Source organism: Euprymna scolopes, chromosome 18 (assembly GCF_053919585.1).
Source record: "Euprymna scolopes isolate OS-2025 chromosome 18, ASM5391958v1, whole genome shotgun sequence".
NCBI lineage: Eukaryota > Metazoa > Mollusca > Cephalopoda > Sepiida > Sepiolidae > Euprymna > Euprymna scolopes.
In genome coordinates this window covers 100,090,534-100,106,723 of record NC_136499.1, presented here as the reverse complement: position 1 = coordinate 100,106,723, position 16,190 = coordinate 100,090,534, and the positions used below count along the sequence as shown (strand labels likewise).

Here is a 16,190-nt window from a genome sequence, read left to right as displayed (position 1 = left end):
TTGAAAAAGCCGTCATTACGTAAGCATTTTTTACGGTGTTAGCGAAATGCCGAAGCGGTGTTTGTTCTTGTTTTGAAATATAGAAGAACAGAATGACGTAAACACCACACGTTCGCGTGTGTGAAGAAATATGTATCACTATAGGTGAAAACTAGTCAATTTTACTTATAAGCTTTTGCCTTAAAAAAAAAAAAAACAGTCGAGGATTTTTTTTCTTTTTTTTTTCTTTTCTCAAAGAAATACATGAGTTTTGATTTAATATATTTTATTTCTTTTTTATGGAGTGATTTTTTTTAATATCTAAAATAAAAAACATTGAATGAAATAGAAATAATTGTCGTAATTAAACGAAACTTTCTGTGCAGTATAAGAAGATTATATGGTTTCACTTAAAAAAATTCAACGTGGTTTAAATAAAAAAAGGTTTTAAATTTTGGATTTTACAGGTAAATTAGCAAGTAACTGGATTTTTTGTTGTTTTAAATTAGCTTATTTTATTTATTGATCTTTTATCTTCAATTTGTGATATATAAATTTGAGGTGAGAAAATTAATTATTTTCATTTTAATAGACATTTATTTTAAAATGGGAGTGAATTTAAAAAAAAAATCTTTTCTAGAATATTATATTCGGTTTATTGGAAAGAGCATAAATTTCACATTGAACCTGAAAATATCGTAAAAATTGAACCAATAGAAAAATTTTGATAGATTTTTAAAGTGAAAAAATTGAAAAAAATTAACTCGTAAAATTCAATTGATTTCATTACGTAAACAAAATGGCTGAATGAAGGCACACAGATACTTTGTAAACACTTTTTTTTTTTAATAAAAAATAATATTTCTATTATTTTTTAAACAACTTTAATAGTTTATTTTGGAAGTATATTCCATACAGAAAATAAGCAACCCACTTTAAAAAGAGAAATTACGAGTTTTTTTTTATATTTTATTCGCAGTTTCGTGTTAGGGGTGTCAAAAATCCCCCCAAAATTCTGACATACCTAGAGCACCACTGCTACAAGTACGTCCGAACACATTTCATTTGTGTACTTATAAAAGAGACACAGGGGTGCAACATTGCGGAGATGGGACAGAGGTTGGAGCTTGGTTGGCAGCTTGGGACCTATTACATAGGAGACGCTTTTCTGGACCCTGTCTAACACGTCGCTAGTACAGTATGCCTTAAAAAAATGGATGAGTGTTTTTTTTTTTTTGTTTTGTTTTGTCAGAAAAACCTTTTACCTAAAAAGAAACTGACAACCGCCGGATGCCGAAACCAGGGATCTTTAGATTTTCGTTCAAACGCTCTCCACACTGATCTATTTTGGCTATCAGAATCGTATACCTGTATTCGCAATTCAATAAGTGTCTGAAAGGTTCAATTACGATTCTAAGTGCCCGTTTATAACACGTTATGGTCGTCTGACTTGTTCAGTACAAAAGTTACAAAAAATTTAACAGCCTAAATAATAATTAAAAAAGAACTATTTTTCTGTTATCTGTAAAACTATAAATAATTCGTTCATGTACGCAATAAGAATTGTATACAATATAAAATAAGCGTGGTAAATGATGTATTTTTTTTTTTTTTTTTTTACATATGCGTCACCACTTATCAAGGCCTATAGGCCAGTCAAGGATAAGGGTTAACGAGTGTACAGTAGTCAAAAGGACAATATAGTAATCGATAGTAATGGAAGTTCGGTAAATTTGTTAACTTAAGTGGAACGGCTCATCAGAAACTTGTTCACGTTGGACTTGAAGACAACCATATTATAAACAGCTGGAAAGCAGGAAAACGGAAGACAATTCCACAGGCGTGCAGTTCTTAGAAAGAAGCTTTGATCATGGAATCTATGTTTAGGTTTAGGCACAGATAAAGAGTGGGGAAAATTATTGATAATGTTTTCAGCTAGTCTAGTGTTTCTTGTGAAAGTTTGGCGAGGGGGGACCATAGATTGAAGCTCAGTCGAACACTTTCCATGAAAATAACGATAAAGCAGAGACAAACTCGCAACATCTCTTCTGTGAGATAGAGGTTGAAGCGAAGAGAAAAGGACATCTCCCACCAGGCCACGAAGTCTATTTTGAATCCTATCAAGGCAGAACAAGTCTTTTCTAGCAGCTCCTGCCCATATGTGGCAACAGTATTCCATCCTTGGACGTATCTGGCTCTTATATAGATAGAGAATAGCATCAGCAGTGAGATATCTACTGGATCGATAGAAGGATCCCACCATTTTTCCAGCGGCCTTGGCAACAGATTTGATGTACGTATTCCATTTAAGATCAGGAGTAAAGATCAAGCCCAGAAGCCTGTCAAAACTTGAGGCCTCCCCAAGATGAGAGCCATTCATTTTAATTGATGCCAAATAGGGATCAGAACGTTGATGATGTAAAGATAGAAGCTTGGTTTTAGATGTATTAAAAGTAACCAGCCACTCCTTTCCCCATTGTACAACGTGATCAAGATCAGAGGAGAGAGAATCGGAGAGAACTTGGTCGTTTACTTTCTTAGATGTGCTACCATAGATGGTAGTGTCATCAGCAAAAATGTCTACGAATGATGTAAGGATGTGATTTGGAAGATCGTTAATGTAAATTAGGAAAAGAGTTGGGCCCAGGATGGACCCCTGAGGGACTCCAGCATTTATACTGTGAGCTTCTAGTTACCGAAGAATTTAATGTCAAGATGCACAAACTAAGGAGGCCTCCAGTGCGCTGTTGAAACATTTTCTTTCAGTAATTCATTAACGCCCCCGCCCATTAACCCCGCCTCACTCAACATGTTTGGGACTATCTTGGTTGTTAGTGGGTTGATAAGAAGTGCGTACCAAATTTTGATACGAATCTCCTCTGCTGGTTAAAGTTAAAGTTCAATTCTGTCCACTAAAGTAGATTACATCATATTCACTGATACATATCTACTTGAAACAGACACTTACAATCGTAGTAGCAGTGATCTAGTAGTAGTAGTAGTAGTAGTAGTAGTAGTAGTAGTAGTTTAGGTTAGGTTAAATTAGGTTAAAATCTTTATAAATTCCTAACTCAACAAGCCAGACGACCATAAAGTGCTGTAAACGAACACTGACAATCGTAATCGACGATTTGAGACACTTGTTAAAATGGTAAACACAGAAAAGCGTATCCGGCAGCCGAAATAGCTCAGGTGGGAGAGCGTTAGACTGAAGATCTAAAGGTCCCTGGTTCAATCCCGGGTTTCGGCATCCGGCGGTTGTCACCTTTTTTAACATTTATTTGATTTTTTTTCTTTGACACCAACCTTAGTCATATTGAGTTCCTAATGAAGATTATTATTGTTATTCATTTTAGTTCAGTTAACTCTCAGCAATCAAGGTTACCCTTTCCTGGGGCTAACACTAGATTTGTTTATGAAATACATCGATACCCGAGAGGGTTTCCTCTACTTTTCAAACATTTAGGCAATGGAATTGACCACTTAACTATGTTATATCTTTATTGTGGTCATTTGGCTTTACTGGATTCCAGGGCAAGAATTTATATGGTTTAGTGGAGAGTCTAGCTGAGTACTTTTACTTAAGGTAATAGCACTAGGAAAAATTGCACCATTCTTCTGTATCAATGTCGAAAGTGTATTATTGGGCTTTAGATTGCATGTTATTTGGAATATTTGGTCAGTGTTAATATCCTCGTGTCATCTTGTCCTGACCTAAAGAACGCAGACACTCGAGGAAGGTGTGTAAACGGGTGTATACGTTTCGTGTTTGTTTGTGACGTGCACTAAATGTGTCACTAATATCTATTAGTGATTCTTCATATTCTGAACCCATTTATGTTTCGTGATCGTCTAATGTTCATATGTGTGCGTGTGTGTGTGTGGCATATGTGTATTTTCGACATACCTTTATCTTCTCTGCTCACTGAACCTGGTCCATCCTGACTTCATCTTGTTCTTGGAGAGGGATGGAACCTTTTGGACGAAACACATTGACTCCAAAGACGATGATTGGTTTTCATATTTAGTTTTTATTTCACTTTCCAGGATTTCGCGCAGATGAAAATGCTTGTGTTTTAACAGTCTACATCGAGAGACACGTCACTCCCTTCCAAGAGGAGAGGAGAGACAACCGTAAAGTCCAACCGCTGTGCTTCAATTCCAAGTTCCAACTCTTCGATGATCTCCAGCTTACCTGATCACGTGACTCACACGTAGATCCGATCAGCTGACCAGACCTTCCCGTAAACTTGTCTATGATCTAGCTTTTCATATTTTGACAGGTTTTATGAAAACATATCTATATCTTGTCTATCTCTCCAGTTAGATAGATAGATAGATAGATAGATAGATAGATAGATAGATAGATAGAGATAGAAAGATACCTAGATCAATAGATCGATAATTTATTCTGTTCTACCTATTTAATAACAGGTGTATAATCGGCTTCTTACTATTTACTTTTTTAAATCGAATTATTTGGATTTTTCGGACTATTGTTCTCATCTTAAATGTCATTTTCACAACGTTTTGGCTGATGTAACCTCCGACCTTCTTCAGGTATATATTGTCGAACTCGGGAATGTTTCTGTCGAACTTGGGAATTTGGACGGAATTTCGAACGGAAGTCTTTACTTACTTCACGAGGTAGCATGCACTTGTTCCATCAGCCATGACTGGATAGAGGTCCTTAGTAATTTGCTCTTGTATTTTTCGGTTGCCCACGCTGAGAATTGAACCTTCAACTTTTAGGAAAATGTCATTTTTACAATTGATTTTTCTCAGTACTCTAATCACTGCGCTATGGTTCTGTAGGCTGGAGGGTCAATTCTCAGTGTGGGCGACCGAAAAGTACAATAGCGAATTACTTGGGATCTCTATCTATTTACGTTTTTTTTTTCTTCCTTTGAAGATTCTAACGCTGGGTATGGGTCAGCCAAACCAGCTGCCAACATTGCCCTGCTTTTTATTGAAACCAACCGAGAGCTCTTTTTAGTATCCTCGTTGTTCCCTTAAGTGCAATTGTCTGGATCTCTTTTGCACTTGGTTCACCAGGAATATTAGTTAGGTAGAACTTCAAGTTCTTCTTCATAAGCCCTGTGGCAATTATAATAACTGGTATGATTGATGATCTTCCTAAGATTTCAGTTTCTTTTCATATCATACATGAGACCTTGATATTTGGTCTGTTTCTCCCTTTCAGCTCTGTTCAGACCTCCATCATTAGGGTAACTCACTTCAACCAGGGTTGCAGCAACTCTCTCTAACTTATTCCATATAACTATGTCAGGTTTGACAGCAGCATTTTCAAGGTAGGTGGCTGTAGGGATTACATGGTGGTAATGTATGGTATATAAGTCATTTCCAACTGTTATTTCAGGTTGATGTTCTCAGGATTTGCTGCTACATTTGATGTTTAATTCTTTACAGATGGTCTCGCTGTCTTCTATAAGAATCTATTTCCCTGTGTTCAATAAAACATGAAATACTCGTTTACGTACAAAATCAGAATATTCGGGGTTGTATTACTGTACACATAGATTCGAAAAAGTTGTCAAAAATAAAATATATAACAAATAAATGTTATCAAAGGCAAGATAAGTTATTTTTCTACCTAACTGGATACTTTTTTAGTGTTTTTATTTAATGTAACATGTTTATTCCGCTCGAAAAACATACAGTGCTTACCGGTGTATTGGAAAATTCAAAATGGCGTTCGACTCCCTGTGTAATGTTGTGACCCTTTAGGCTGTGATCATAGCGTAGTATCTGTTAACTGTGGCAAGTGGGGTCAATGGTCATTATTATTATTATTGTTATTGTAATCTTATTAATTGATTTGAGCGACGGATGGTCGCTGAATCAGTTATTATGATTAGAAGAATAAACAATTAAACTGGGGAATAAAGGAATGTGAAAATAGAAAATATATGTAAACATTATTTTGGGATTTTGAATAAACAAATAACTAGTTGTGGATTAGGTTGGTCTGAGACACGTAATTAGGTGACGTAAGAGAACACGTGATGTAGTTAGTTTTGGAAAGATTCAGAGAGAGGAGGATTGACCACCAGAGCTGACAGACGTCTAGACAGGGGTGGACAGACAGCTAGGGAGCGAGCTGTATGAACAGAAAATGTAGACCAACTGCAGATCCTGTGAAAACCATTTGAGACAACTGTAATAAATTTATATTATAAAAATATAAAGAGTTGTTTTAATGGTTTCATAAATAAGAACAGATGTCTCAATTGGTTGGTGCTGATCGCTTCATGGTTCGTCACAGAGCAGCATGAAGTTAAAAGAACTCTTCAAGAAAAAGGTATGAAGCATATATTATTCTTCTTACATATGAACTGTAAAAATATCCCGTGTGATAAGTCTGATACAACATGACTCAGTTTACACGTCAATATCATGTCCCCTGGCTAAACAACATACATACGATTTATATGTTTATTATCTATCTGTTAAAAGAACAATATCTTACATCCACTAGATAACACATGACATGTTTTAATATATCATCTCCTCCAATATAAACCAATATACAACACCTGTTGAACACGGTAAGTTTGTGAAAAGGAGTTATATATATACAAAATACTGTTAGAAACTCACCGAATATGTGTCAGCCTATGTCACGGTAACATATTGAGCGAGTTTCTAACAGTATTTTGTGTAGTCTTTTTTTTTTAATTTTTAACTCATTTTCCCAAACTTACCGTGTTCAACAGAGAGTTGGGCGCCATTTTGAATTTTCCAATATATCGGTAAACAGTGTATGTTTTTCGAGCTGAATAAACATGCTATATTAAATAAAAACACTAAAAAAGTATCCAGTTAGAAATGTAACTTATCTTGCCTTTGATAACATTTAATTTTTATATATTTGTTTTTTTTTTATAACTTTTTAGAATCTATGTGTATAGCAATACAAACCTGAATATTTGCCGCAGTTACTGAGGAGTTTTTGTTAAGACGCAAAAATCAAAGAAGCCTCCAGTGCGTTGCTGAAACACTTTCTTTCGGTGACTCATTAACGATACCCCCCCCCCACTCCCAATCCCAACCCCGCCTCACTCAACATGTTTGGAACTATCTCAGTTGATGATTTGATAAGAAGTTCGTACCGAATTTATGTTGATTAAGACCAATCTTCTCGGCAGGTTAAAATAAAGGCTAATGCTGAAAATAAGATAGATTCGATAATGTCGGCTTGGATGTTGACTCTTGCAATCGTAATAGAAGTTTGTTTAAATCTCGAATATTGAAAAAAAAGTCACTACGGCCGAAATAGCTCAGTTGGGAGAGCGTTAGACTGAAGATCTAAAGGTCCCTGATTCAATCCCGGGTTTCGGCATCCGGCGGTTGTCACCATTTTGGCAGATTTATCCGATTTATTTATTTTACTAGCTAGACTCTCGGCGTTGCCCGATTGTACAAACGCTTAAACATGATATGCAAATTTATGCAAATTGCGTATGTATTATTATAGAATTAATCCGCTATTGAATATCATATATTACGATGAATAATTTGCCAGATGGCTAATTCGCCAATAAATAAATAAATAAATAAAATAAATAAAAAAATTATGATATCGTTCACCAAATACCGTCTTTGTTTATTTACAGTAGCACGTCAGCTGATATTTGGGCTTGACGATGAATGCTCTGGAGAACTTTTGGTAAATGTTTAGTTTTAAAATATGCAAACAAATAAATGATTTGCGGAGATGTTAAATGATACTTCTTCTTTTATCGTAAATTGAACTCATTCATAAGAAAATAATTAAAATCATGAGGTACATTCGGGGTTGAACACGGGACCATTCGATCTGTAGTCGAATACTCTATTACTGAGCTATATATCCTGCCGACAACAGTTGTTTTTTTTTTGTTTTGTTTTTAAAGAAGCAGAAATGATTTGCTAAGAATTGAATCTCTAGTTTTGCAGAGAATTATCTCCCTTTGTCTCTGTACAAAACGTATCTAAGAACACTGCCAGGTATTTGAATTGGCTTTGTGTGAAATTTACAAAAGATTGGCTCAGCCGTTTCGGAACCTATGAGGAAGGAACACACACACACACACACACACACACACACACACACAAAGTGACTTTTATATAATTGTAGAAATTCTTTCTGTCAAGGCGTATTTTTTTCTTCACGATTTATTAACAAAGGTTGCTTAATAACACCGACTATAGCCATATGTGTTCTTGATAAGGATTTAAGGATTGGGTTTTTTTTTTTTTTTCTCTCTCTGTTAGTTTTCAGAAATCAAGGTGCTCTCTTCCGGGGCTGACACTTGATCTCTTTATGCGATAGGTAGATATCCGAGAGCTTCCCCTCTGCTTTTCAAACATTTAGACAGTGGGGAATATTAATTTTAACGAACTGCTGCGACGTGTCATCAAACCAACGAGGCCCATTTGATCTTAGCTCAATTAGCCCTCAGAAATGAAGGTACCCTTCCTGTGCCTAACACTTAATCTCTTTATGAAATACATAGATATCTGGCAGTTCCTCTTCTATTCCTCAAACATTGAGACATACCTCTGTTCAGACTCAAAAGACAATGGACACCCCTGTAAGGGTAGCTCGCGTGTAATTATGAGGTAAGAGTTGCGCAATCTACAACCACGCCTCTACTGAATCGGCACCGCTTGGGTCCAGTGGTAAGGAGGTGCCCAAGACTGACTGGAAGCAATGCGAGATAAGCGGAGAGAACATATATCACCTGGAATTCTACAATTCTCACCCATTATAGTACTGAACAGTCTCAACGTTGCTTAACTTCGATGCTCTGACAGGAACCGATGTGTCAGCGTGATTATGCCGCATATAATGAGACAGTGAAAAATTTAATCCCAACAAATTATTGTTACGTGTCATCGAATCAACAATACTAATTTCATTTTAGCTCAGCTAGTTCTCAGAAATCAAGGTACTCCTTCTTGGGGTTAATAGTTGATTTCATTATGCGATAGGTATCCGAGAACTTCTCTACTAGTCAAGCATTAAAGAATATTTATTTTCCTCTTCTAATTTATCACTGAACTATGTATTCAGTTTATTTTTCTTGTGATCTTTTTTGGTCTTGCCGGATTTCAGGACAAGAATTTATCTGATCTGTGTGACGACCTGAATCAATATCGTCAGACAAGTACTCCAAATATGTTAAAAACACCTGGCATGAGTACCTCATTTATGTCACGCGCTGTATTAACACTAGGACAATGCACACCAATCATTTATATTTTGCCGGAATTTGGGTCTTAGAGAAATTTCTTTAATTCTGTGATGATATTTAGCTGTAGGACACACGTGATGTGATGATTGACAAAAGTATGAAAAATGAGCAAGCAAATGCAATATCAATAAAACAAGCATATGAATCAAGCAAAATACGAAATGTTTTATCCAAGTGAAATCGGACATCGTCCGCAAAACGTAAAACAAATGCAGTAATTTTAAAGTTCCCTTATTTCTCTTCTTTTGTTCAGATTATGTCACGGTGTTTATTAATTTGTTTGGTTGGTTGGGGGGTTTTGTTTTTGTTTTTTCGTAACTTTTTTCCTTTCTTTTTCTTTTTTTTTTTTCATTAAGATTTCATTTTCTTCCGAGGTCCATTTTATATCCTCGCGATTCTAATGCCCAAATCATTTTTTTTTTCACTCATCGCAATCTCCAAACTCGACTGCCTTAAATTTCCCGCTCAAACCAAAATAAAGTCGACCACTATGGTTCCGATTTCTTTTATTTATTTATTTATTTATTTATTTTTTATTCATCATCATCATCATCATCATCATCATCATCATCATCATCATCATCATCATCATCATCATCATCATCATCATCATCACCACCATCACCATCATCATCATCATCATCATCATCATCATCATCATCATCATCATCATCATCATCATCATCATCATCATCACCATCATCATCAGCAGCATCATCATCATCATCATCATCATCATCATCATAATCATCATCATCATCATCATCATCATTCCTCCTCCTCCTCCTCCTCCTCCTCCTCCTCCTCCTCCTCCTCCTCCTCCTCCTCCTCCTCCTCCTCCTGTCTCTTTTCTCCTCGTAGAATTATACACTCGACTTTAAGTTAACTTAAATTAAGTATTAATCTGGGTGGGTGAAGAAGAAAAGAAATATAGCAACTATCATTCTCTTTCTTTCTTTCTTTTTTTTTCTCTCTCTCTCTCTCTCTCTCTCTTTCTTTCACCCCCCCTCTCTCGCTCTCTCGTTCTCTATCTATCTACCTATCTATCTATCTATCTATCTATCTATCTATCTATCTATCTACCTACCTACCTATATGTTTCTCCAGTGCAATTTAAACAGAAGCAGACAGCCTGCTACTCTTTGGTCCATTTTGTTTTCATCCATTCTCAGTCATATGTATGCAACGAGCGTGCGCGCATTTCTCTTTATATTGTTCAAAGCCTGATCTTTTCGCTTTGCCTTTTTATCCTCCCTTTCAAATCAAGCACTAATTTTATTTACATCATTCATACGATGTCTTGCTCATCACGTCTAGAGTATCTAATTTTGTGTTGCTGCTTGACGTAACATCACTCGGCGGTATCGGTCAATGTGCAGAGGAGATCTCATTGTGCTTCAGATGTTAGTTTGCATATTTGGTCGGTGTTTACTTGTAAGGTGGATTATCAACATTGGCATCGCGGACTATTATACAGCGAACCCGAAGACACTCGGGCAAGTTGTATAGTAGGCAAACATTTTGGTTTTTCTTTTCAATTTTATCGGTTTTTTTTCTTCTTTTTTTTTTTGTTGTTTTTTAGGATAAACATGCCAGACATTCACTCACTATTTCAGATATTCCAACACAGAGGTTCTTTTAGATTATAACCGTAGCTTTAAGCACAATTGTTTGCTTTTCGCTTGCCCTTAGTTCACCGGGTATAACCACCAGATCGTTTTTAAATTTATTTTTCATGAGCCAGGTTGCTCTGCTTTTTAAAGCAATTTTCTGATCATTTTGTTCAAGTTAGGAACGGGGCATCCTACCGGATGACAGACATCCACCCACTATTACATACATTTTAACCGATAGAACTCTTTAAGATTCTAAAAGTCTATTTAAGTGCGATTGTTTGACTGCTTCTTGCATTTGGTTCACCGGTTATATTTACCAGATAGATTTAAGCATTTGTTTTTCATGAGTCCAGTTGCTCCTATAATTACTGGAATGATATAGATCTGTAGCAGTTACCATAACAGACTATTTTCTCGTATATTAATGCTCCCTTGCTGACATTCGACCACACACTGACCAGTCAGCTACCAGGGCGCATTAACCCTATGTGCCCTATAATAGACTATTTACTCCCGTCTGGAACGATCCAGCAGCTAGCAGAGGATCCCCAACCACCAAAGAATACGGACCTTTCTCCTTTGTCCACTGAATCCTCTCCAGGCTGCGACTACCCCTCTAAAGACTTCCTCTGGACAACCTGGGAACACTTCAAGTTTTCTGCCTCCAGACGGTAGAACACTCGAGAACTTTCTCTTCCTTTTTTTTTTTTTTTTTTTCGTCTCGGACACAGTCCTTAATGCGAAATAAACCTTTTCGTTGCAATTCTGAATTTTTGAGGTGAGATGTGAATGCTTGTATTATTTTGATTAATCGGACTATTATTTTCATCTTGGGTGTTATTAGTACAACGTTTCGGTCGCTGAAACCTGCGACCTTCTTCGGGTGTTGAAAACATACTTTTTTGTCTACTAAGAAAAAGAGGGTTGGCTCTGCATTACAAGAAATTCGAAACATGGGTTTGGGGGTGGGTTCGTAGATCATAAAGAAAGTTCAATCTTTAGGGGTTACTTAGATAGGGAAGCCTTTAAAAATGTCTGAGTGACCCCTGAAGATTGAATCTTCTTTATGATAAAAAAAACTACAAAAGCAAACACCCGCAAAGTTGGTATAACAAAATGAATATATAAATTAAATTAAATTAAATTAAATAATAATAATAATAATAATAATAATAATAATAATAATAATAATAATAATAATAATAATAATAATAATAATCATCATCATCATCATCTCTGGGTGTCAACTGGGTCAGGTTCCGTCAGGCAATCGTTTTGTTTTTGTTTTTTGCTTTTAGTTGTTTTTTTTTTATAGATATTTAATATACTCATTTGGAAAGAAAATGCCGACTGGTCTTGGAGGATGAGATAGAGGTGGTTGGGGAGAAAGAGGGGGAAACTGGAGAGGGAATAGATAAAGAGAGGAGTAGAGAGGTAGAGAGATAGAAGTTTGAATAAAAATATCTTACACTTTAGTAGAAATATATTAAACTTTTGGGCAACGCCAAATATCCTTGTTGGTCTGTTATAAAAAGGAGGTTTGTCTGTGCATGTGTATGTATGATCCACTAAAAGTAAAAAAAAACAAAAAAAAAATACACAACAAAGAGTCACAATATGGGATATTCTGTTCGGCTTTTGCCCACATAAATAATAATAAAATAATTATAAAAGGAACATCATTCTTTATGGGATAAACTGGGACAATATTTATCAGGTGGTGTCGGTTTTTTAGCTATTTCCGATGATGACCGATGCACATACTTATTTTCAATAAATTAAGATAAGAGAGAGGAAGGCTGTGTGAAGGTGAAGAACGGCGAGGAAGATACATGTGAAAAAATTGGGTAAGAGCAAAGAGAAAAAATAAAGACAGAAGTTTTAATATGAAGATGTTGTACACCTTTTAAGCTCTTCTATTTTGTCTTTATAGTTCCGGGCAACGCCAGATTGCAATGTTTGCTAAAATACTTGTAAAAAATTGATCATGCTTATGTATATATATATATATATATATATATATATATATATATATATATATATATATATATATATATATATGAAAAATATTGAATAAAGAAACTGTTTTAAAACACACTTTTAGAGATGCAAATAAAAATATAAACTATATTCCTTCTTTAAAAAAGTACAAAATAAATAAAGAAAATAATATTCCCTTTTATTTGCATCTAAAAACATGTTTTAAAACAGTTTGTCTGATTATTCTATATTTTTCTGATTATTCTATATTTTTCATTTATTTCAAGATGCTTCTACTGGCTGACACATTTTCACAAATATATATGCATATATATGTGCGTGTGCATCGTTTTTTTTTGTTGCTTTGTTTGTTTGTTTATTTTTTCAGCTATTTAATGTACTCTGTGTGTGTGTGTGTGTGTGTGTGTGTGTGTGTGTGTGTGTGTGTGTGTGTGTGTGTGTGTGTTTGCGATACTTTTTTTTGAATGAATCATACGAAAGTGCATTTTTACTTAAATGCGAGTTGGGAATAATTTTTCCTTTCACCAATTTGGTACCACCAAATGGGGAACAGCATATGTATTATTTTTTTTTTTTAATATAATTATCCAGTGACACGTATTTCGTCGTCTACGACTCATCAGAGTGGCTGAATCTAGCGATGGAGTACTAAATTGGTCAAAGGGAAAATTATTCCCAACTCGCATTTAGGTAAAAATGCACTTTCGTATAATTCATTAAAAAAAAAAAAAAAGTATCGCCAAAAAAAAACCCAAAAAACAAAACAAATAATGGGTCCCGATTTCGAATCTCGTTAGATTTAGCTACTTTGATGGGTCGTAAACGACGAAACACGTGTCAGTGAATAATTGTGCTTATATATATATATATATATATATATATATATATATATATATATATATATATATATATATATATATGCAAACCACTTTCACCAAAATACCGCATTTTCTCTATGAACTTGACTACTTAGGAAATCCTCAGAGTTTCAGAGTTTGATGAATTTTATTAGCAGGAATATGTACACCTCTTATTGATGGATATTAAGACGATTAGATTCATCCCGAAAGCGAAAAAAAAATTAATCCCCCAAATAAAATGTGATAAAAAGTAGATTATAAGAGCCTTTTCTGTCATTGTTAATTGGAAAGCATCCACTGCCTCCAGTTTTGCAGTGCCTATTATAGTGTGATGGTCATCTACCCTATTTTGTGACTATATGGACTCTTCCATACATTATGTATGATGTCGAAATTTTATTTTTTTTATCAACGTCGCCAACCACAGTGCAAACGGAAGTGGTGGGGGTGTCAGCATTTTTTGTCATTTTCATTTAAGTCTTCTCTCTTTCTCTCTCTCTCTCTCTCTCTCTCTCTCTCTCTCTCTCTCTCTCTCTCTCTCTCTGTTAATGCCTTTCCTTTTTTCTTGGTATCCATCAGCATTGCTTAAAACTGATTGGCTGGACAATCCCAATCAACTTTCTTCCGCCATTTTCAAATTACTTCCAAAGAAGACTTCGGACAGTGAAGTAAGTCCTGTTTTTTGGAATTCTGGCGGGCCCAGCGAGTGACGTAAAATTATCAACCGTCCTTAAGAGGTTGAAATTGGTGTTCCAAACAAAAAAAAAAACAAAAAAAAAAAAAAAAAGACAAAAAAGAGACAGAGAAAAAGAAAAGAACGTTGAAAGAACTTTGCAACCTGCATGTTTTTCTTTTCAGAAAGAAAGAGAGAAAAGAACTTTTTGTTGAAGGACTGAATTTGGAGACTTGAAAAAAGAATATTTTCTATTTTTTATGTGCTTTTATTTCAGCTTTTCTTTCAAATGAGAATTGTTTTTTGTATTTGTATTTTTTTTTTATTTCATGTTTTGTTTTTCATTTTTTATTTCATGTTACTTACAGGTTTTTAAAACCTGAGCTTAGGAAAATATAAGCAACCATAACTATTTTCTTTAAATAAATTCGGATCATTTGAAATTCATTTTGGGTCTGTATTTCTTTTGCTCATTTTTCTTGTTTAATCCCCCCCCCCTTTTTTTTCCTTTAATTTGGTACCTTAAAAAACGGATTTTGGTGACGACCCCAAAATTCCGTTTATGGAAGAGTCTAAAACGAAGTGCAGGAGTCTTTCTGTAACATAGGCCTAATATCTGTCAGGCTGTGGTATTAACCCTGAATAGTCTTAAGAGCCTTTCCATGCCTTTCTTTCTATCTTTCAAAAGGGGGTACTTTATCGCTAATTGCATGAGACGCCCCGCTCAACAATACTGTCGAGTTGCGCAAGCAACTTTTAAGAGGCCAGATTACCCCTGCTTTAAGAGTGCTGGTTTCTTTTCCCCCCACTTCCGTGCTTGTGCCACATCATACCGAGTCTTTCTGAAACATCAGACGCACATCTTATAAACGACATGAAAAAAACCAACACAATGAGTATTATTTGTAAATACCAAACAATTACTAGACCAAAGATGAAATGATTTAAGAGAGAAATTATCGCAGTCATGTGTCTAAATGTGTGTATCACCGTTGCTTTCGAAGCGCCTTGTTTATCAGTTTACGCGTGACTTATTACTAACGGTTCTGACGTCAGCAGATAAGGGAGACTTCTTGGACAGGCCTACTTTACGGAGGTCGTGAACTACTTCAGTTGGTGGGTTGCGTTAAGTTAATATGTGCTGATTGATACCAATCCTGTCTGCTGGTTAAGTTAAAGTTCAATGTTGTCAACTAAAGTAGATTGCATCATGCTCGAAACAGACGCTTACAAATGTAATAGAAGCTTCTTAAATTGTCCAACAATAAGAGAGAATTCAGACAGCCGAAATAGCTCAGTTGGGAGAGCGTTAGACTGAAGATCTAAAGGTCCCTGGTTCAATCCCGGCTTTCGGCATCCGGCGGTTGTCATATTTTTAACATTTTAACCTTTTTTCTTCCGTCTAAGGCGTATTGCTTTGCTATCGCAGTTTTTTTTTTTTTTTTTTTTTTTTTTTTAACGAAAATCTCCTCTTATGACACCCATCTTAGCCATATTTTTATGAGTTTCTAATTAGGATTCATTTTTATTTTTTATTTTTAACTTTTGCCCTGTCATCTCTCAGAAATTAAGAGACAGATTAACGTCCTAGTGTTACGTAGTTGTTCGGGGCTGAACGATTATTATTATTATTATTATTATTATTATTATTATTATTATTATTATTATTATTATTATTATTATTATTATTATTATAACGCTATTGCTGATATTTCTTTAAAATAAAAACAGAAAGAATGTTATCAAGGCGAAAGGTATCTTTTATGATAAAAATATCTTTGTTAGAAATGAAAAGGAATGT

At 35.1% G+C, this 16,190-nt stretch overlaps 3 non-coding genes across 3 annotated transcripts; all 3 read left to right on the top strand.

The window, feature by feature from the left end:
- The first annotated feature begins 3,156 nt into the window (after positions 1-3,156).
- On the top strand, positions 3,157-3,229 carry Trnaf-gaa (transfer RNA phenylalanine (anticodon GAA)). Its single transcript has one exon. It is a non-coding gene; the product is annotated as a tRNA-Phe (tRNA).
- A 4,040-nt stretch (positions 3,230-7,269) lies between these two features.
- Positions 7,270-7,342, top strand: Trnaf-gaa (transfer RNA phenylalanine (anticodon GAA)). The gene has a single exon. It is a non-coding gene; the product is annotated as a tRNA-Phe (tRNA).
- Positions 7,343-15,672: 8,330 nt separating this feature from the next.
- On the top strand, positions 15,673-15,745 carry Trnaf-gaa (transfer RNA phenylalanine (anticodon GAA)). Its single transcript has one exon. It is a non-coding gene; the product is annotated as a tRNA-Phe (tRNA).
- Positions 15,746-16,190: the final 445 nt, after the last annotated feature.